The sequence below is a fragment of the Lactuca virosa genome, chromosome 3 (assembly GCF_052849685.1).
Source record: "Lactuca virosa cultivar CGN04683 chromosome 3, Lactuca_virosa_CGN04683_v6, whole genome shotgun sequence".
NCBI lineage: Eukaryota > Viridiplantae > Streptophyta > Magnoliopsida > Asterales > Asteraceae > Lactuca > Lactuca virosa.
The window spans coordinates 302,380,306-302,401,891 of record NC_136428.1 but is presented as its reverse complement, the minus strand read 5'-3'; the positions used below and the strand labels follow the sequence as shown (position 1 = coordinate 302,401,891).

Genomic DNA, 21,586 nt, shown 5'->3' with positions numbered 1-21,586 from the left:
AGATCTTGATAGGGCATCAGTCATAGGCTTGGTTGTGAACTCATTGTTTGCTCATATACATACAAACTTGTTTATTAATTATAGCAATGAACTTTGTTTCTATTTATAGCAATGAAATTTGTTTCCCATTATAGCAATGTACTTGTATTTATGGAAACTTTTATACCAAATCTTGATTTAGTAAACTTGTGAACTCACCAACTATTTTCGTAGTTGACCCTCGTTTTACATGCTTTTTTAGGAAATAATTAGTAAGTGGATATAAAGATTCATCATCAAAGAGCGTGCTGCATCGTGTAGAAGTTATTTTATGAAGTTGACTTTTAAACAATGTTATTTTGGGAAACTTGTATTTTGTTTTGTTTAAATTATGGGTTGTAAACTTTTAACTACTACTATGGTGATGTATCTTTATCTTTTGCAATGAAGCCTTTATCGCTGTCATATCTTGCATTTCCGCTTTAGCGGGGTGTGACAGAAATGGTATCAGGTTTAAAGTTATAGAGAACATCAGTTTTCTTTTAAGAAAACACAACCAATAACCAAAATATATAAAATTTCTTTTACATCGAACATACTGCTAATGTAATTGGGTCGGGTGTTGTATTATTGGACCTCAATTAAACATAGCTTGATCACCTATGTTTAATTAAGGAAAGATTTTACAAGAGTTGAGCTAATTATAATGGGAGTATGTTCAACCAAATTTTCGTGAGAACTTTATGTCAAAAATTAAAAGGTGAATTTTGGTGTGTGTGAGCATTGCATATTATGGGCATTGATTGGTATTTAGTTCCCAACTCTTTAAAACTATGTCTCAGTCCACTATGTCGATATTGTCATCCTCTCGCGCTACCCCCTCAGCTGATGAGTCCGGCTATGTCACCGTTGTCCCTCGACGTGATCCCCCCGCCTCTATGGAAGAAGACCCCTCGGAAGACACATAAGAGACAATAGACTCTGTGGAGATTAGCAGCGACAACACCTCGAGTCAGCAACGCGAGGCATCGCCTGTATCGGTGTTGCCACAGCCGCCACCCTCTGGGCCTCGTATCCGACACACTGCGAGGAAGAACGTCTCTAGGTCCGTGGGGATGTCATACGATGGAGCATGACCCAGTAGGGCAGGACCCAGCATGGCAGGACTGAGAGCACCCCCACCATATCGAGTCATTGGGATACCTGTCAGACCGGCATGTATGACCCATGAGGAGTCTTGGAGAATGTAGTTGATGGCAGCGGACCTATGTCAGAGCCTCGCAGTGATAGCAGAGCATCGGGAGGTTTTGGATGAAGTGGCGACAAGAATGGACGTCCTGTTTCAGCATGCGATGGAGGCTGCGGATACTGCTAAAGCTACCAGGCGAGTGGTAGGTCGTGCGATGACCGCATGTTATGTGTGCGGAGGGATGCTACTGATTATGGTGTGGATGTTTCTTGTTGGGATAGAGATTCGTATTTGGTTCTGATTTCAGTATCTTATTTTATCATGTATTAAAAACCCATGTGAGGTGTCTTTTGGGAGAAACATTGAAACTTTGTTTTTGGAAGGATGTATTGTTTTGGTATTAGAACTATTTCAAATGGTCATGAAAAAAAGATTATTTTATGTTTTAAAACTTTTACTATGAGATCAAACCCTAGATTTTATTTAGTCAATGGTTGAATAAAAATATTTTTTTCTTTCTTTTTTCAAATCTATATAATAATGCAAACCGTTAATTTGACAACACATATGGTTTTAAAAATGGTAGTGAATAAGATATTATACATTATGTTATATATTTATATGTATTTCTTATCTTGTGTCTTAGAACCACGTCAGGAAGGCCTACTCGCGGGCGCCCACAAAACGAAACACCCTATGTTGCTCATTTGGTAGCAGAACAACTCATGGTAGCAATCCTAAACATTGTTACTTAAGTAACTACAGTTCTTAATGCTAACAAGGAAGTAGAGGAGGAAATCAGGGAAGCAATGAAAGAGAATGCATCAACAAGTCTTTTATGGCTTGTAAACCTAAGGAATTCCATGGAAAGGAAGGTGCGGCAGGGTTGCTGAAATGGATAGACGACATGTTGTCGGTCCTTCACATTAGCAAATGCCTCGAACGTAACAAAGTGGAGTATGAAACTTCTCTACTCAAGGATACGGCATTAACCTGGTGGAATACCCTAGTGCAAACCCGAGGCCGTGCAACGGCATATGATCTAACTTGGGAAGACCTGAAGAAGCTGCTATGGTTGGAACACAAATAGAGAAGTACACAGTCCGATTTCATGAACTATAAAAACCGGTACCTCACATGGTCACTTCTGAGGAGAAACGAATAGATCGCTACCTTTGGGGTTTGGCGCCTGAGATTTCGGGGAATGGTTACTGCAGCTAACCCAACCACCATTAAAACTGCATTAAGTCTAGCAAATCGATTGACCAATGATGTGATTGGAACAGGAGCCTCGAAAAAAGAAAACTCTAGTAGCAAGAGGAAGCCAACAGATCAAGGAGAGAAGAAGTTTGAAGGCAAGTCAAGGAGGAAGCAGAAAGTCTCAAGAAACTTTATGATAAGAGCCCAGGAGTAAGAACAGGTGAAAACTCAAGAACAGAAATGCGTGGAAACTCAGGAGCGAAAGCAGTACACATGACCGCATCCGAAGTGTAACAAGTATAACTTTCGTCATAAAAGAGCTTGCCCTGTGTGCAAAAATGTAACCAGACATGCCATTACCCGAAGTATTCTAAGCTGAATAAGGATGGAAAAAGGGCATGTTACGAGTGCGGGAGTACTGATCAGCTCCGTAATGCTTGTCCCAAACTAAACAGGAGGCCTGGTAACAACGGAGAAGACCAGGCTAGGTAAAATTTCCTTGGAAATCAAGGTGGGCGGGCAAGAGGTGTAGCCTTTATGATTGGTGTAGAAGAAGCTCGTCAAAACCCTGAAGTTATTACAGGTACGTTCCTCCTAAACAATCACTATGCATCAGTAATATTTGATGTGGGAGCAGATAGAAGTTTCATTTCTTTAGCATTTAGACCGTTAATTGACTTGAAATCGAGAAAGATGAGGAATACTTATGCTATTGAACTTGCTGATGGGTATGAAATTATGGGTAAATGTAATAATTCCAGGTTGTAATTTGAACTTAGCTGATAAACTCTTTAGCATTGACCTAATTCCCATAGAGCTAGGTAGTTTTGATGTAATAGTAGGAATGGATAGGTTATCCAAGAATAGGGCGGACATTGGTTGTTATGAGAAAGTCATTAGAATACCTCTCCCCAATGACGAAACCCTTATCATACATGGTGAGAAACCGGGAAGAAGTTTAAACATTGTGTCAAGCATGAAGATTCACAAGTGCCGGAAGAAGGATTGTAATGCATTCATGGCCCACGTGGTAGAAAGAGAACCTGAAGCAAAGCAAATCCAAGAGATTCCGGTGGTTCAAGAATATCCCAAAGTGTTTCCGGAGGAATTGCCCGGTCTACCCCCACACAGACAGGTCGAATTTTGGATCGACCTAATTCCCGGAGCGGCACCTGTAGCAAAAGCACCATATCACCTCGCGCCATCCGAGATGCAAGAATTTTCCGGACAACTTCAAGAACTTCTAGACAAGGGGTTTATACAACCAATCTCTTCACCTTGGGGAGCCCCAATGTTGTTCGTCAAAAAGAAAGACGGGTCATTCTGAATGTGTATTGATTACAGAGAACTGAACAAGTTGGCAATCAAGAATCGATACCCTCTTCCTCGAATTGATGACTTGTTCGATCAGTTGCAGGGCGCTTCATACTTCTCAAAGATCGACCTCCGGTCAGGATATCATTAACTAAGAGTTCACGAAGGAGACATTCATAAAACAACATTTAGAACCCGTTATGGACATTATGAGTTCTTAGTCATGCCTTTTGGACTAAGGAATGCGCCAACTGTTTTCATGGATTTGATGAACAGGGTCTGTAGACCATACCTAGACAAGTTCGTAATCGTATTTATTGATGACATAGTTGTTTACTCGCAAACCAAAGAAGATCATGAACGACATTTGAAGCTAATGTTGGAGCTATTGAAGGAGCAGAAACTGTATGCCAAGTTCACTAAGTGTGAATTTTGGATTCGGGAAGTACATTTCCTTAATCATGTGGTCGGCGAAAAAGGAATTCATGTAGATCCAACTAAGATTGAGGAAATCAAGGAGTGGGAAGCCCCCCAAACCCCGAAAGAAATACGACAGTTTGTAGGATTAGTTGGGTACTACAAACGTTTCATTGAGAATTTCTCAAGGATTGCTCAACCATTAACATCTTTGAACCAAAAGGACAGAAAATTTCTCTAGGAAGAGAATCACGAAGAAGCTTTCCAAATACTGAAAAACAAACTCTGCAATGCACCAATTCAGGCCTTACCAGAGGGATCAGAGAAGTTTGTAGTGTATTGTGATGTTTCTCATATAAGAGCTTTGGGAATGGTAATACAGAAAAGTTTGAAATCTCAAATCATTAAGGCCCAGGAAAAAGCCTTGATCAAGGAAAATCTTCAAGGCGAAACTTTACATGGTTTAGAAGGGAGATTTGAGACCAAACTCGACGGAGTACGTTATTTTAAGGATAGAGTTTGGATTCCAAGGGTTAAAATATGAGAGACATAGTACTAGAGGAGTCTCATCGATCTAAATACTCAATCCACCTGAGAGCATGAGGACTTCATGAAGGAAAAATATCCACAACTTTTCCAAGCGATGGCAAATGATGACATAAAATGAATTTCGGGACGAAACTCTTTTTGAGTGGGGGATACTGTGACAACTGTCAAATTCAGGTCATTCTCGGACTCATGCATATTTTTATAAACCATATATGCACATCATGCCATGGCCTAGTAGGAAAATGACAATAAACGAACATCTAGGACTAATATACTTGAATCTGTCACAATCTTGTTTCTCCATCACACTAGGACACTGTGACATGGCCTAGTGGGGGACACTGTGACAACTGTCACAATCTTGTAGAAACTAGGATCCAACTAACATCTAGGACTAATATACTTGACTCTTACAACTTTAGTAAGTTGTCTAGCTACTGTAGGAAAAAGACAATACACGAATTGGATCAAACTCCAAACATTTGTTACAATTCAAAAAGGGTATAAAACCCTAAAAATAAATTAAAATCTTCTAAATCGACTCCATTTTGATGTTAAATATCTAAAAATGTTCCAAAAGCCCTAAAGAGCCCTAAAATCCAAATTTATAAACTTTAAAACCTAAAATATCTATAAGATTTGTTATGAACCTCATTATATCAAATTTAAATAATCAAGTTACGAGATATAATCAAAGACATAAAAATTTAATTACCAAACATTAATCATATTTTTATGAGTTAAAAACAAGATTTTTAATAAATCAAGATTTAAATAAAGAAGCCTTTTATAAAAATTAGAATTTTATAAAAATTGAAAAGAGAATGTATTTAATTTAAATTATGAGGGATAGGGCCTCTCTCATCCATCCAAAATCTGGCCATCCCCTCTCCAAGACACCCTTTCCCCAAGTTTTTCAATCATTATTTCTCCATCACACTTTATATCCCTCTCTTCACTCTCTCTCACACTCTACCATTTACAACACTTAAACTCTCTCTTTCTCTCACTAAACTCATGAAATTCTTTATCCAAGAACACCTTCCAATCTTCAAATCTTCATCTTCTAGGGTTGTTCTTCAAGGTAAACACGAAAATCCTTCATTCTCCTTCACTTTTCTTTCTAGTTTTAAAAGTCTTCTTGCACTTCTCCTTCTTCTACACCATTCTTTATGAACATTCATGAGCATAGCCATGAATGTTGAGTTTGATGATGATGGTAGTAGTGTAACACCCATAAAATTTACGCCAAATTTAAACTTTTCAATCATAAATAAAACCCAATAGTATTGTTTACAAAAATGTTTTCAAATCTTTATTCGATCAGAGTGTCCCAAAAGCCAGATCATAAGGATGAGGAGCGGTACGGTCACGCCTTCGCCTTGCCATGATCTCTTGAAGTACCTGAAACAATAAACTGAAAACTGTAAGCCCGAGGGCTTAGTGAGCTACCCCCAAAATACCAATACCAAACTGATAATACCATATCCGTAATAATCAATCAATCAACATGCATACTAGGCCATCGGCTTGACTGGACCACCCTACAGGGCCTACAGTCTAACTGAATCTATACCGAGCCTTCGGCATGACTGGACCGCCACGTGGGCCTATAGTCTCCCCGGACCGCTCATAGGGTGTGTTGGCCTTCAACACAAGCAGGACCGCCTCAACCCAAGCAACAAGCAATTAACCATGTGCGCATAACTAACATATACTGGCATATACAAACATCAAACATATCTATCTCACTGATCACCAAACATAGCAATCTCTCATAACTAGAGCACTGACCTAGCAGGTCACTAACATATTAATCTCTACGGATCATAAGAGCATAACATACTGTCTATCCTGATTCCGATCTAACAGATCATATCCACATGTAACATACCATAACGATAACAACTAAAGGGCCGACCTTGGTGCCTTAGACCCTATCAATATAGTGAGGATAACTCACCTTGCAGATGTCGTCTCGGTAGATAAACTTCAACCCTCGGATCACTGCCACAAACTCCACCACCTATTACCATAGTATAAACATACCCATAAGCCAACTAATGAAACCCTGGTTAAAGTCAAAGTTGTTAGTCAAGGTCAGCAGTCCATGTTGACCTTGACTCGCCGAGTACCCTCGGTTACTCGCCGAGTTCCTTGAAGTACTAACACACTCGCCGAGTCACCTGAGTGACTCTTCGAGTTCCTTTTGTTTACGATCGAGACCCTAATGCAACTCGTCGAGCTTCCTTCTTGCAACTCGACAGTTACCCGCGCATACATAAATTGGGGCAACCTCAACCGACTCGCCGAGTTGTTCATCCACTCGTCGAGTCTACGACAATCTTCATCGGACTCGCCGAGTTGTTCTTCCAACTCGCCGAGTCCATGCCTATCTTCATATGACTCGCCGAGTCGACCATGCGACTCGCCGAGTCCCTTCAGTCCTTTTTGCCATACAGACTCATTTGAGCCATGCAGCAGCTCCAAACTACAGATCCAAGCTTCTAAGGCATGCTTTTCACGTAAAGTTGCAAACTTTACGTGCATGCATAGCTACAAAGGCTATTAATGTCAAATCCAAGCTCATAATGGGGGTTTCATACTCAAAGAGGCTTCATACATGACCAAATTCGGGGCTTTATGACTATAGAACCCCAGAAGGGTCCAGATCTGAAGTTACAACTTCAGATCTAGCCCATATCCCACTTCATCTTCTCAATCAAACCATAAAAACCCTAGATCTCAACCAAAAGAGGTCTAGAAGGAAAAGAAGAAAAAATGACGACTTGATACCTCCAAATGATGCTATCTGAGGTAGATTTCTGATTTCCCACACTTCCTTGCTCCTAGCCTTTTGTTCTCCAAGCTCTTCTTCTCAAAAGATCTCCTCTCCAAAGCTTTAGACACACAAGAATGAAACACCACACGAATTAGGGTTTTCTGAGCTCTCAAAGGACTGCTAAGAGGCCAAAGGAGGCTTATGCTTCCTTAAATAGGGTGCAAAACCCTGGGATTTAGGGTTTCATCTGCCAGCTCCTACTCGTCGAGTCCCTTCATGGACTCGGCGAGTAGGCCATTAAATACGCGAACCAAGCCCGCTGCTACTCGACGAGTAGGGCGACCAACTCGTCGAGTAGGCCTTGAAACCAATTAAATTCTTATTTAAACAATACCTGAGAATCGGGGGGTTACAAGTAGGATTTCACCCAAGAATAACATGCATGTTGTTTAATGGTGAAATCCAAGGACCAAAACCTATGTCAAACCCTAGAATACAGATTTTTACAAGTTTTAAAGGTTCATCCACCTTATACATCCAAGTTTTTGCTTTGAAAACATCACTAAGAACAAAATATGTCCATGCATGGTCTTCAAACCGTGATGCATGTGATGAACATCAAGTTAAAGAGCTTGATGATCAAAGTACATTGTTAATAGTGCATGTAGAGGATTTTATTCATAAAAAATCTAAATATTGTTTTTTGTTCAAAACAAAATTTTTCTCAGAATCCCAACTAGATAATAAGAGGATATGAAAAATCCCAAGGGTTGCTTTCTTTTCTTTGATTTATTATAGTTGCTACAAGAAAACATAGCCATAAATAATTTAAAATACTTTCTTAGGACTATAAATCCTAGATAAATTCATGGTGAACCCTAAAGTAGATAATGGCCTCTCATTAAGTTTCAACAATTTTTGTTACTATTTAGTAAGGTTTTTAATTTTCTTTTTATTTAGTTCCAATAAATATTAAAGCCACTTTAGGGAATGTGAACAGATTATCTATGATTTTTTACAGCTCCAAACCCATGTGGGATACTCAAAAAAATATTTTGGGAATTTTTCATAAACCATATCTCTTTTTCCATGATTTTTGTGTTTATAATTGACTAAAAATGGGAAAAAATAGTTTTACTTATCCAAAATTCATGAAATTTACCAGAACACTTTATAATATATTAGGATGCCATATAAAAAGTTGTACAATTTTTCTCTTCTGTAAGCTATTTTTCTTCCATTTTCCTCAGATTAAATACACTTAAATCCAGAAAATCAGACTCAAGTATATAAAAATCACATTTAGTATTTTTCCCAGATTATGTACACTCTATATGACGTTTACAAAAAGTTTGGTAATTTACCTTAAGTGTTTAAGAATTATTCACGAATTAATGATTATTTAATTGAATAAAACAAAGAAAAATAGCCAAACTGATTGAAATATAACTTTTATATTTGTGACAGCTTTTATATGTATAAAATCGGGTTAAACTGTTTACAAATCCTTTTTCATATTTTTTCCAGCTTAAGTATGTTTAATAACAGTAGTACAAAAAGTTTGGGTAATTTTGGAAACTGTTTTTCTATTTATCTCCATTTTTGTTAGAATAACTGCAAAAAAATAATAAAATCGGGTTAAACTGTTTAGAAATCCATTTTCATTTTTTCCCGGATTAAGTATGTTTAATAACAGTATTACAAAAATTTTGGGTAATTTTGGAAACTGTTTTCTATTTATCTCCATTTTTGTTAGAATAAATGCACAAAAATAATAAAATCGGGTTAAACTATTTCGAAATCAATTTTCATATTTTCCTAGCTTAAGTATGTTTAATAGCAGTATTACAAAACGTTTGAGAGTTTTTTTATCATCTGATTGCTATTTTTCACAAATTTATATTAATATGAAGGCTTAAAAATTTGGAAAAATAGTTAATCACATCAAAAATTCAAGGGAAATTTTCTGGAAGACCTCTGCTATATTTGGAATGAAAATGTAAAGTTTTAAAATTTTTGGAAACTGTTTGATAATATTTTTGGATTTTAAGAGTTTGAAACACCTTTAAATATGTTGAAATACCCTCAAATAATATTACAAAAATCTGGAAAATAATATCCAAAGTTGTCTTAATCACATGAGTTATAAAATTTCACCATTTCAGAATAATTGTTACCAATTAATATAAAACCAATATTAGAACAAAAATTTGGCATTTTTCTCTATGTAGAATTTAGTATATTTGCGTTAGATTTCGACATAGAAACTCACTAGCGTGTGCTTAATGTCGTAAATTATCATTGATCGATGGAGCGTGTGTGGTTAATCAGCACATTGATTAGGTGGTGAATGATAACGACAGTACCAAACTAGTTTGCATGGTTATTCACACATTGTTTGTGATCCTCGGTATCCTAGTCACAAACTTGAAGGGCATAATCGAGATTAAACATGTCATTGAAAAGTTCAATGAATTTCAAAAGATCTAGGAATTTCATTTAATAAAATCGAATCTATTTATATTTCAATTTCGTGGTGGAATTGGTAAATCGTCATTTACCTACCTTCAAATAATTTACAATTGGATTACGGAATCCCTCTTCCGAATTGTGAAGTATCATGTTGGGTCCTAGCCTTGATATTTCATTTGGGTGTTATATTGAGGATTTCCATATCTAATCAAAATTTGTCCTTATTATTTTTCATTTGTCTTGTTCAAATAACGTTTCCGGCTCCTCAAACAACAACAACTCCTCCAACACTTTATCGCTCTTGATCATCTGCACAAAGGTGACATTCGAAGGGTCCAATTTCATTGATTGGATCCGCAACATTCGAATGGCCTTGCGATTCGAAGACAAAGAGTATGTCCTCGATAAGGAGCTGAATGAGATTGATGAGTCTAAGTCAACTCCCGAAGGAATCGCTGAACAAAAGGCCCATGTCAAGGATGCGACAAAGGTGTCATGCATCATGGTTGCCACTATGACTCCAGAACTGCAACAGTTTTATTAATACTACTGGCCTTACGAAATGTGCCAGGACTTAATGGAAAAGTACCATCAAAGAGCACGTTAATAGAGGTACAAGATAGTCACGTAATTCATCACGACCAAGATGAAGGATGGATAGTCCATCACGACTCACGTGCAACGTATGCATAGATACGTGGATCATCTGCTCAAGCTGAACGTGAAATTTGACGAAGAGTTGGCTATTGACATACTCCTACACTCTTTGCCTCTCTGCTATGATCAGTTCAAGATGACTTATCATTTGAGCAAGGACAAAGCCACCTTGAGCGAACTTCAAGGTCTGTTGAGAGCCGTTGAAAGTGGTCTGAAAGGGAAAAATGTCGCTCCCAGTCCTATTGCTGCTACTCCTGTCCTGGCCATTGGACAAGGAAAGGGGAAGAAGTGGAAAGCTCCCTCTAAATCGAGCCGGAAAGGAAAGTCCAATGAAGGGTCCACTAGTGGATCCAAAGCAAAGTCCGGTTCTGCTCCTCCCTCTTTCGATCTAAAGGAAGCAACGTGCTTTTATTGCCAAGAGAAGGGGCATTGGAAGAGAAGCTGCCCGAATTACTTGCAAGACATCATTGATGGGAAGATAAAGCCCACCTTCATAGGTATTTATACTATTCTATCTAAAACCTCATCACATGCTAGTTCTTGGGTCCTTGATACAGGATGTGGTTTTCACATTTGTTCTGATTTGTAAGGACTAAGAAGAAGTAGGGATGTGGAGCATGGGAAGATAAACCTGATAATGGGGAATAGGAAATCGTCGCCTCTCACCAAGATTTGAGTTTATTCTTTAGTGCTTAGTAGTGGGTTAGGATTAGATTCGAATGATTATTTCTACTCATCAGAAATGACGAGGAATGTTATTTCTTTTCATGGTTTGTACAGACAGGGTTTTAGATTTTCATTTAATAATGAAATTGGATCTAATAATGCTTATTATAATGGTTTATTTTATTTTGAAGCACTGCCTTGTAATGATGTATATGAAAGTGTGATGGTTGTAGATAACTTAGGAAATAATGTATTGCATATCGATTTATCTAATGGTTTAGACAAGGCATGCTTGTGGCATTGTCGTGTTGGACATGTCAACAAAAGGCACATAGCCCAACTCCAAAAGGATGGAGTATTGGAGTCATTTGACCTAAAGTCGGATGACACGTGCGAATCTTGTTTACATGGAAATATGACTAAATCACCTTTCACCGGTACTTGTGAAAGAGGTTAGGGATTGTTGGATATCATACACACAGATGTGTGTGGGCCCTTCAGATCCACCACAAGGGATGCAAACCGCTTCTATGTGACTTTTACCGATGATAATAGCAGATATGGATATATCTACTTAATCAAGCATAAGTCAGAAACTTTTGAAAAATTCAAAGAGTTTAAGCAAGAAGTGGAGAATCAATTGGGCAGGAAGATAAAGATGCTCAGATCCGATAGGCGTGGTGAGTATCTTAGTATCGAGTTCCACGACTATCTTAAGGAATGTGGTATTGTTTCACAATTGACGCCACCTAGGACACCGCAGCTGAATGGTGTGGATGAGAGGCGCAATCGAACCTTGTTTGACATAGTTCGTTCCATGATGAGGCGAGCTTCGCTTCTGATATCGTTCTGGGGGTATGCCTTAGAGACTGCCGCCCATATCCTTAATCTAGTCCCTATAAATAAGGTTGCCAAAACACCTCATGAGATGTGGACATGGAAGGTTCCCTCGTTGGCACATATCAAGGTTTAGGGTTGTGAAGCTTTCGTAAGACGAGAGACTGACGAAAAGCTTGAACCTCGAAGTGAGCTGTGTATTTTCATCGGCTACCCACATAAATCTTTTGGATATCTTTTCTACAGACCTAGTGACAACGTGGTCTTCGTAGCAAGGAGAGGGGTTTTCTACGAGAGAGAACTCATATGCCAAGAGGACAGTGGGAGGAAAATTGATCTTGAAGAGCTTCAAAACTCAAGCGATGAAGGAACCTCTAACACTAGCGCTCAACCCGAGGAAGAGATTCCTATTGAACCGATTCACGAGTCATTACCTCTTCGACGTTCCACTTAAGTTATAATGACACCAGAGGTTTATGGTTTTCATATTACTACGAAAGGTGATACGTTTATCAGTGATACTACACTGGTAAATTTGGATGATCCTACTAACTACAAGGAAGCCATGGCGGGACCTGAGTCTGCAAAATGGAAAGAGGCAATGGACAGCGAGATCCATTCCATGTATGACAATCAAGTTTGGAACTTGGTTGAAAATGTACCAGGTCGAAAGACAGTTGGGTACAAGTAGATCTTCAAGAAGAAGACCGACATGGATGGAAAGGTGCACACATTGAAGGCACGACTGGTTGGGAAGGGCTTTACTCAAACCCCAGGGGTTGACTATGATGAGATCTTCTCACCAGTAGCCAAGATCAAGTGTATTAGGGTTATGTTAGCTATCGCTGCATTGCATGATTATGAAATTTGGCAAATGGATGTCAAAATCGCTTTCCTTAATGGTAAGTTGGCTGAAGATGTTTACATGTGTCAGCCAGAAGGTTTTGTGGATGCTAAATACCCCAATCGAGTGTGTAAGCTTGAGAAATCCATCTATGGATTGAAGCAAGGGTCTCGCAGATGGAATCTTTGCTTCGATGAGAAAGTCAAAGAGTTTGGTTTCTCTAGAAGTGAGGATGAGTCATGTGTTTATGTCAAAGCTAGTGGGGGTATAGCTAGCTTTCTATTATTATATGTCGATGACATACTGGTCATAGGAAACGATGTTCCAACCTTGCAGGAAGTTAAGTCCTGGCTCGGAAAGTGTTTCGCTATGAAGGATATAGGGGAAGCTGCTTATATTCTAGGGATAAGGATATTGAGAAATAGGAGTAAAAGACTAATAGGACTTAGTCAAAGTACTTACTTGGATAAGGTGTTAAAACGTTTTAGCATGGAGAATTCCAAGAAAGGGGAGTTACCAATCCAAAGCAATACCAAGCTGAGTAAGACCCAGAGTCTGAGTACCGATGCCGAAATAGCGGAAATGAGTCGAGTGCCATATGCTTCCGCCGTTGGCTCGATCATGTACGCTATGACATGTACTCGTCGTGATGTGGCTTTTGCCTTGAGCATTGTCAGTCGTCAGTCAATATCAAGGGAACCCGGGAAAAGCTCACTGGACAACAATAAAGAACATTCTTAACTATCTGCGAAGGACTAAGGACTGGGTCCTTATACTCGGTGGAAGTAAAGACTTGAGAGTGACAGGGTATAGTGACGCCAGCTTTCAGACTGACCGAGACAATTTTCGTTCTCAGTCAGGCTGGGTATTTACCCTTTATGGAGGAGCAGTAACTTGGAAGAGTTCCAAGCAGGAGACCGTGGCTGATTCAACATGCGAATCAGAGTAAATAGTTGCGAGTGAAGCGTCAAAGGAGGCTATATGGTTCAAGAACTTCATTGGAGACCTTAGAGTTGTTCCAGCCATAAAGGAGCCTATGGAGATTTTCAGTGATAACGGAGGAGCGGTTTCCTTAACCAAGGAACCGAGGGATCATGGTAGATCCCAACATATTGACATAAAATATCATTTCATCAGACATCGTGTAGAAGAAGGACTCCTTATTGTCAAAAGGGTATCGTCAGAAGAGAATCCTGCAGATCCCCTCACAAAGGGTCTGGGTAGGACTAAGCACGCTCTGTCACACCCCAAACGGAACGGCGGAATAGGTTCTGGGGTGGAGGACGTCATGTACAGTATCATAACAATGCATAATAGTAAAGACAAGCAACAACATTCATTGCTTTAATATAATAATTGTAATACAAGCGTGTTCTGTACAGTTTGTAAGACACCAAAAGTATAATCAAAATAAAAGATGAGTCTTGTATGTGCTCCATCTTCTCAAAAGCTTCATCTGTACCTGTCTACTGATGACCTGAGAATACAAGTTATTTTGAAAGAGTTTATCAGCATAAAGCTGGTGAGTTCATAAGTATTTAGTGTCATTGCTTGTATACAAATGTTTACAACAATGTAGTATAATAGCCGATATCAATGTTTGACAATAGTATACTCCCTAGAAAATCCTATATTTTCCAGTAAAAGTAGTCTTCTACCAAGACCCGTTTGTTTGCATGTTTGATCCTTTGAAAATGTAAAAGTTTTCCCCAGTGAAACTACCAGTAAGAAAATATAGTTTTAGACTTTATTCATGTAAAGTAATTGGGAAAATACGGTTTTACCCCAGAAGTGGCACTACCGGCTAAATGAAATAAAATGTAGACTCCAGGTAGTATTAAATGTACAATACACCTCGGGGAGCCGGTTTGGCCTTTAATTCTTAATGTGTAATTAAAGGTTTGAATGTGAACTCGTATGTAACCATGCTGATTGACGATCGAATAACTGATGACCCTCCGAGTCATATATAGTGATGTGACATATTGTCACCCCTTGGCCTTTCGGCTGGGACTGTAGCTAGCAGTCGGGATGTGGGAGTGTCTGTCCCGTATAGATCTATACACACAATGCCCGCTCTCCCTCCAGGAGACTCTGGTTACACGGTGATACCACTGTGAAGTGTCGTATCGAGAAGTAGTATGTCACATTCTAATTATAGTATATTCTCTTGTATATTGTATAATGTATTTTCTGGCATAATGTATAGAGTGTTCTCTTGTATAGTATATAGTATTCTCTTTGTATAGTATTTAGCATGTATTGACTCATAACTGTACTGACTCTGGTAGGTGTCATTGTAATAGTAGTAATGAGTAGTAATCCTTAACTATACCTATTATAGTTAAATAATAATGTTGGTTGCATGCCTTTGATACACAAAGGTATTGAACTGAAGTGAAGACTTTTATATCCAACACAAATATATATATGATATATAACTAAGAATTCAACGACAATCGGACAAATAACAGAATACCCTAAGTCCACAACCAAACAAGGAACAGGAAATAAGGTGAGCAATCAGTCCTAAGTCCTTCAAGTCTTACTTATATAAATATATTAGTATAGATATGGGTTTGAAAATAAAGCAAGTTTAAAAGAGTTTGAAAACAGTTTTGGCATTTAAAGAGTTTGATAAAAGGTTTGAAACACTTGAAAATCCAAAGTTTGATGGTTATTTGAAAGCAGTAACAAATCTTGTAGTCTGTTCTAGTTATTAATCACATGTGATTGATACAATAACTATAACAGTTCAACTTGTATTCCCCCCATAAAAGCATTTAAAATCATTTAAAAGGTTGATTTAGGGGTATGAAATCACCTGCAGTGAGTGGATTGGATGGAAGTGTTGGGTAGGAAGCTAGGTGTCAAGTGAGGACTTGAACACACACACGGATCCTATGAAACATGTAGTGATACATAGATGTATCTAATTAGTCACTTAATAACTAATTAATCAAGTAAAGACCTCCTAATACATGGAAACACTTTGTTTCAAGTGCTAGGAGTGCTAAAGGGTCGCATCTAAGGAGAGTATGGCCTCACATTGGAGTTTACTCCTCATTTGGAAACCCTAGATGGTGTTTACGGTTTATGGACCATTTCCCCCATGAGTTTACGGCCGTAAACTCATGGTACTTGGTGTATTTGTGTGTTTTAAGGTCTTATACTTCACAAGAAAGTGTTCTAAGTTTGAATCAAAGCCTTAGGAAGTGGTTAGGGCTCGAAATGGACCTTCTTGGAGTTTACGGTCCTTGGACCACCTTGGAGAGTTTACGGTCATAAACCCATGAGTTTACGGCCGTAAACTCATGGTTACTCCAACCATTTCGTTTTTTTGGTGTTTCTAGTTCATGCATGTAAGGTTCTAGTCTTTTATCCAAGCCATATAAGGTGTTAGGGGCACCAAAACACCATTTGATGGTGTTTACGGTTCAAGGATCTCCATTGACCGTAAACACATATGTTCTTGGGGATTTTGATGTTCTTCCAAGGGATTAACAAGTATCCTAAGCAAATAACTAGATAGGAGGAGTGTACTTACTTATAGGAAGCTTGTAAGAGTGTTTAGGACCCAAAAACACTAGTGTGTGTTCTTGGTGTTTTGAAGAACACTTGAAGATCTAAGTAAAAATCAAGAATCCATGGATGAAATGATGTATAAACACTAGATTAAGTGTTGTATGAACGAATCTAGGAAGGAAACACTTACATTTTGGCGGATTTGAAGAAATGATCCTATGATAGTTGAGAGAAAAACTTGGGTGTTCTTGAGGTTGGAAGTGTAAAGTGAGGGAATAGTGGGTAAACTCATGCTATATGCATGAGTTCTTGGAAAAATGGTGTTTACGGCCCAAACTCCTCTTGTTTGGCCGTAAACACCTAGCTGAGGTGTTGTTTGATTTGCTTGCTACACATCACTCATAACGACACTTCCTTTTATTTATTCGTTTGACGATTTTTTTTAAATTAAACACCCAAGTGGACTTAAACCCGGCCAAAAATGTACTGAAATGTATTTGACTATTATTTGAAGTATTTGACTGTAGAGATTATACAAATGAAAATTTCGGGTTGTCACATCATCCCCCGTTAGAGGGAATTTCGTCCCGAAATTAGAGTTCAAGCAACTAAGTTATTACAAAATAACTAAGTAAAAAGATGTGGATATTTAAGTTTCATTTGATCCTCACGCTCCCATGTGAATTCAGGTCCTCGCTTGGCGTTCCGGCGAACCTTCACTATCGGGATACGACTTTGTTTCGTTCGTTTGACCTCTCAGTCCATAATCTCTACAGGTTCTTCCACGAAGTTGAGGTTCTCGTTGATCTCGATCTCGTCGAGTGGGATTACAAGAGTCTCGTCGGATAGGCACTTTTTCAAGTTCGAAACGTGGAAGGTAGGATGTACGTTACTGAGTTCGCAAGGTAGATTGAGTTTGTAAGCTACGGGGCCGATTCTAGCAAGAATTTCGAAAGGCCCTATATATCTTGGATTCAGCTTTCCACGCTTTCCGAAGCGTATCAAGCCTTTCCAGGGTGAGACTTTCAAAAGGACTCGGTCTCCCACCTGGAACTCTAAAGGTTTCCTTCGTTTGTCTGCGTAGCTTTTCTGTCGGTCTCTAGAGGCTTTCAATCGTTCACGAATCTGAACGATCTTCTCTGTCGTTTCCCGAATGATCTCCGGACCCGTGAGAGTGCTGTCAGGAACTCGTCCTTTAGCTAATTGAGTGTCACCCACCTCAGCCCAGCACAAAGGGGATCTGCACTTTCGGCCATAGAGGGCTTCAAATGGAGCAGCCTTGATGCTCGTGTGATAACTGTTGTTGTAGGAAAATTCAACAAGGGGTAAGTGGGTATCCCATGCCTTACCAAAGTCGATCACACAGGCTCGCAATATATCTTCCAAAGTTTGGATAGTCCTCTCACTTTGTCCGTCGGTCTGTGGATGGTAGGTTGTACTCATGTCCAGCCTCGTTCCTAAGGAGCTTTGTAATGACTGCCAGAACCTCGAAGTGAATCTACTATCTCTATCTGAGATAATAGATATAGGAACACCATGCAGCCGTACGATCTCCTTAATGTATGTTCTTGTGAGCTTCTCCATCTTGTCGGTTTCTTTGATGGGTAGGATGTGTGCGGACTTGGTCAATCTGTCGACGATGACCCATATGGTATCAAGTCCACCCGCTGTCTTGGGTAACTTGGTTATGAAGTCCATAGTGATCCGCTCCCACTTCCACTCAGGTATCTCCGGTTGTTGGAGTAGACCTGACGGCTTCTGGTATTCGACCTTGACCTTCGCGCAAGTAAGGCATTTACTTACGAAGGTAGCAATCTCTGCTTTCATGTTAGGCCACCAGTATGACTTCTTGAGATCCAGATACATCTTATCTGAACCTGGGTGGACGGAATATCGAGTATTGTGCGCTTCCTTCATGACCAAGTCTCTGAAGCCACCGTGCTTCGGTGTCCAGATCCGGTCCATGAGGTATAAGGCTCCGTCACCCTTGGCTTCCAGGTTCTTATCCATTCCTCGCAGGGATTCTGCCGATACATTTTCAGGTTTCAAAGCTTCGAGCTGAGCCTCCTTAATTTGTGCGGATAGATGCGAATGGATAGTCATTGTTAGTGACTTGACTCTTCGGCCAGAATATTCCTTCCGACTTAGGGCGTCTGCTACTACGTTGGCTTTACCCGGATGATAACGAATTTCGCATTCGTAGTCATTGAGTAGCTCGACCCACCGTCGTTGTCTCATGTTGAGCTCTTTCTGGATGAAGATGTGTTGGAGGCTTTTGTGGTCGGTATAGATGGTGCTCTTCGTACCATACAGATAGTGTCTCCATATTTTTAGGGCGAGCACAACCGCTCCTAATTCGAGGTCGTGTGTGGTGTAGTTGACCTCGTGTGTCTTCAGCTGTCTTGAGGCGTAGGCGATGACCTTACCTCTTTGCATCAGAACACAGTCGAGCCCTTGGTTGGATGCATCGCAGTATACCACGAAGTCTTCTATCCCTTCGGGGAGGGACAGTATCGGTGCGGTGCATAAGACTCGCTTCAGGGTTTGGAATGCCTTCTCTTGTTTCTCTTCCCAGTCAAAGGCCACGCCTTTCTGGGTCAATTTAGTCAAGGGTTTCGCGATTCGAGAGAAGTTTTGAATGAACCTGCGGTAGTAGCCAGCGAGGCCTAGAAATTGACGAATTTCTGTAGGCGTCTTCGGTGCTGACCAGTTCTCAATAGCCTTAATTTTGGATGGGTCCACGTGGATTCCCTCCTTGCTAACCATGTGTCCTAAGAATTCGACTCTTCGGATCCAAAATTTGCATTTAGAGAACTTCGCATAGAGCTTCTTCGATCGTAAAGTTTCCAGGACTTGTCGCAGATGATCGTTATGTTTTCCTCACTTTGAGAGTAGAAAAGTATATCATCAATGAAGACGATGACGAACTGATCCAAGTAAGGACGACATACTCTATTCATCAAGTCCATGAATACTGCGGGCGCATTGGTCAGTCCGAATGGAATCACTACGAACTCGTAGTGTCCGTAACGAGTTCCGAAGGCTGTCTTCGGGACATCCTCCTCAAGCACTCGTAACTGGTGATACCCGGATCTTAGATCAATATTGGAAAAGTAGCTCTCCCCTTGCAGTTGGTCAAATAAATCGTCTATGCGAGGAAGAGGGTAACGATTCTTGACCGTCAGCTTGTTGAGTTCCCTATAATCGATGCACATACAGAACGATCCGTCTTTCTTCTTTACGAACAAGACTGACGCTCCCCAGGGTGAGAAGCTTGGTCTTATAAAGCCCTTGCTGAGCAGTTCGTTAAGTTGACCGGACAGTTCTTGCATCTCAGCAGGCGCTAAACGATAGGGCGATTTGGCTACGGGGGTAGCTCCTGGGATTAAGTCGATTCGGAACTCGACTTGTCGTTGCGGAGGTAAACCTGGTAGCTCTTCCGGAAAGATGTCGGGGAAATCGCGTACTACAAGGAAGTCTTTTAGGTCTTTTGTTTTCTGGCTCGTATCGACGATGTGTGCAAGGAATGCACGATGTTCATTACGCAAGTACTTCTGGGCTTGAATACTTGAGATGATACGGAGGCTCGTACTGGGTTTGTCTCCGTAGATCAACAAGGTTTCGTTATTTGGTAGGTTCAGACGGATTGCTTTGTCGAAACACAGAATATCGGTACGATGGAGACTCAACCAGTCCATGCCCACAATGACATCGAAGCTCTTGATTGCTACTGGTATGAGGTCGATTGGAAACGAATGGTTATCTAGCGTGAGGGTACAACCTATGTAGATCTCGTTAGAACTCTCTGTCTTTCCGTTAGCCATTTCTACGACGAAGGTTTCTTTTAGTGGTTGCGGTGATTGTTTAAGTAAGTGTTTAAAGTTTTGGTTTACGAAACTCCTCTCTGCCCCACTATCAAATAGGGTACAAGCATAAGAGTTATCGAGAAGGAACGTACCCGTGACTACTGTGGGGTCTACTACTGCTTCATTGTGGCCAATAGAAAGTAGTATCCCTGTTCCTCCCACATTCCCAGCCTTCAGACAGTTTCTTTTGAAATGCCCTATCTCGCCACAGCTGTAGCAAGCATGGCTTACTCCCGAACTGGGGACCTGGGAAATGGGTTTGGGTGGTGTTCGGCAAAACCGGGCGGTATGGCCCTTTCGGTCACAGTTAGTGCAGTGCATTTTCCGGCAGGGGCCGTTGTGATGGAAAGAGCACTTGGTGCACTTGGGTAGACTCCCTGCATATGTTTTGGCTGGTACAGGGGCAGCAGGAGTAGTGGCAGCATGGACAGCCACCGTTTGTTGGTTCTTTGAAGAGGATTGGGCTGATTTACCCTTCTTTCGGTCCCACCGCTTCTTTTTGTTGTCGGATGTCTTGGTCGGTGCAGTGGCAACCGTTGTGGTTGCTGATGGAGTGTAAGGAACTTCATGATCAATCAACCTTTGGGCCAATTCCTTGGCACTATCAAAGGTCATAGGGTGTGATGCTAGAACGTTCCCTCGATACGAGGGCACTAAACCCCAGATGTATCTTTCAATTTTCTTGCCTTCGGTGGGGACCATGTTAGGACACAGAGTCACCAGGTCGCAGAACCTGGCTGTATAATCCACTATGTCGGTCCCCTACATCTTGAGGCCCCACAGTTCCTCCTCCAGCTTCTGAATTTCGCCCCTCGGGCAGTACTCCCTCGTCAACAGGTCCTTTAGTGTATCCCAGTTCATGGCGTTGCCTCTCACCAAGGAGAGTGATTTGACATGGCCATTCCACCACGTCAAGGCCCTTTCGGTGAAGGTGCAAGCTGCGAACTTTATCTTGCTCTCTTCGGGGCACAAGCACATCTCGAAGATTGCCTCAGTTCTTTCGACCCATTGGGACAGTGCAATTATCCCTCCGGTCCCATTGAAGTATGTTGGCTTGCAGCTCATGAAATCCTTATAGGTACACCCCTATGTACGTGGGTGGATTTCACCATGTCTAGAGTTGGTGCCCATTCCGGCTCCACTTGCATCACCAGAATTTATTTGGGCCATAGCTGCGGTTACAACTGCCTGAAACATCACCGCATCGAACTGCGGAGGAGGTGGTGGTGGTGGAGTTTGACTTGCAGGCGTGTTTCTGGTCGGACGCTTGCGAGGAGGCATCTTTTACT

At 40.6% G+C, this 21,586-nt stretch overlaps 1 long non-coding RNA gene across 1 annotated transcript; it reads right to left on the bottom strand.

Moving 5' to 3' along the window:
• Positions 1–5,901: 5,901 nt before the first annotated feature.
• LOC145163019 (uncharacterized) lies at positions 5,902–7,567 on the bottom strand. The gene is made up of 3 exons (XR_013739509.1): positions 7,445–7,567; positions 6,612–6,674; positions 5,902–6,052 (listed from the first exon to the last, which is right to left on the bottom strand). It is a non-coding gene; the product is annotated as an uncharacterized LOC145163019 (long non-coding RNA).
• Positions 7,568–21,586: the final 14,019 nt, after the last annotated feature.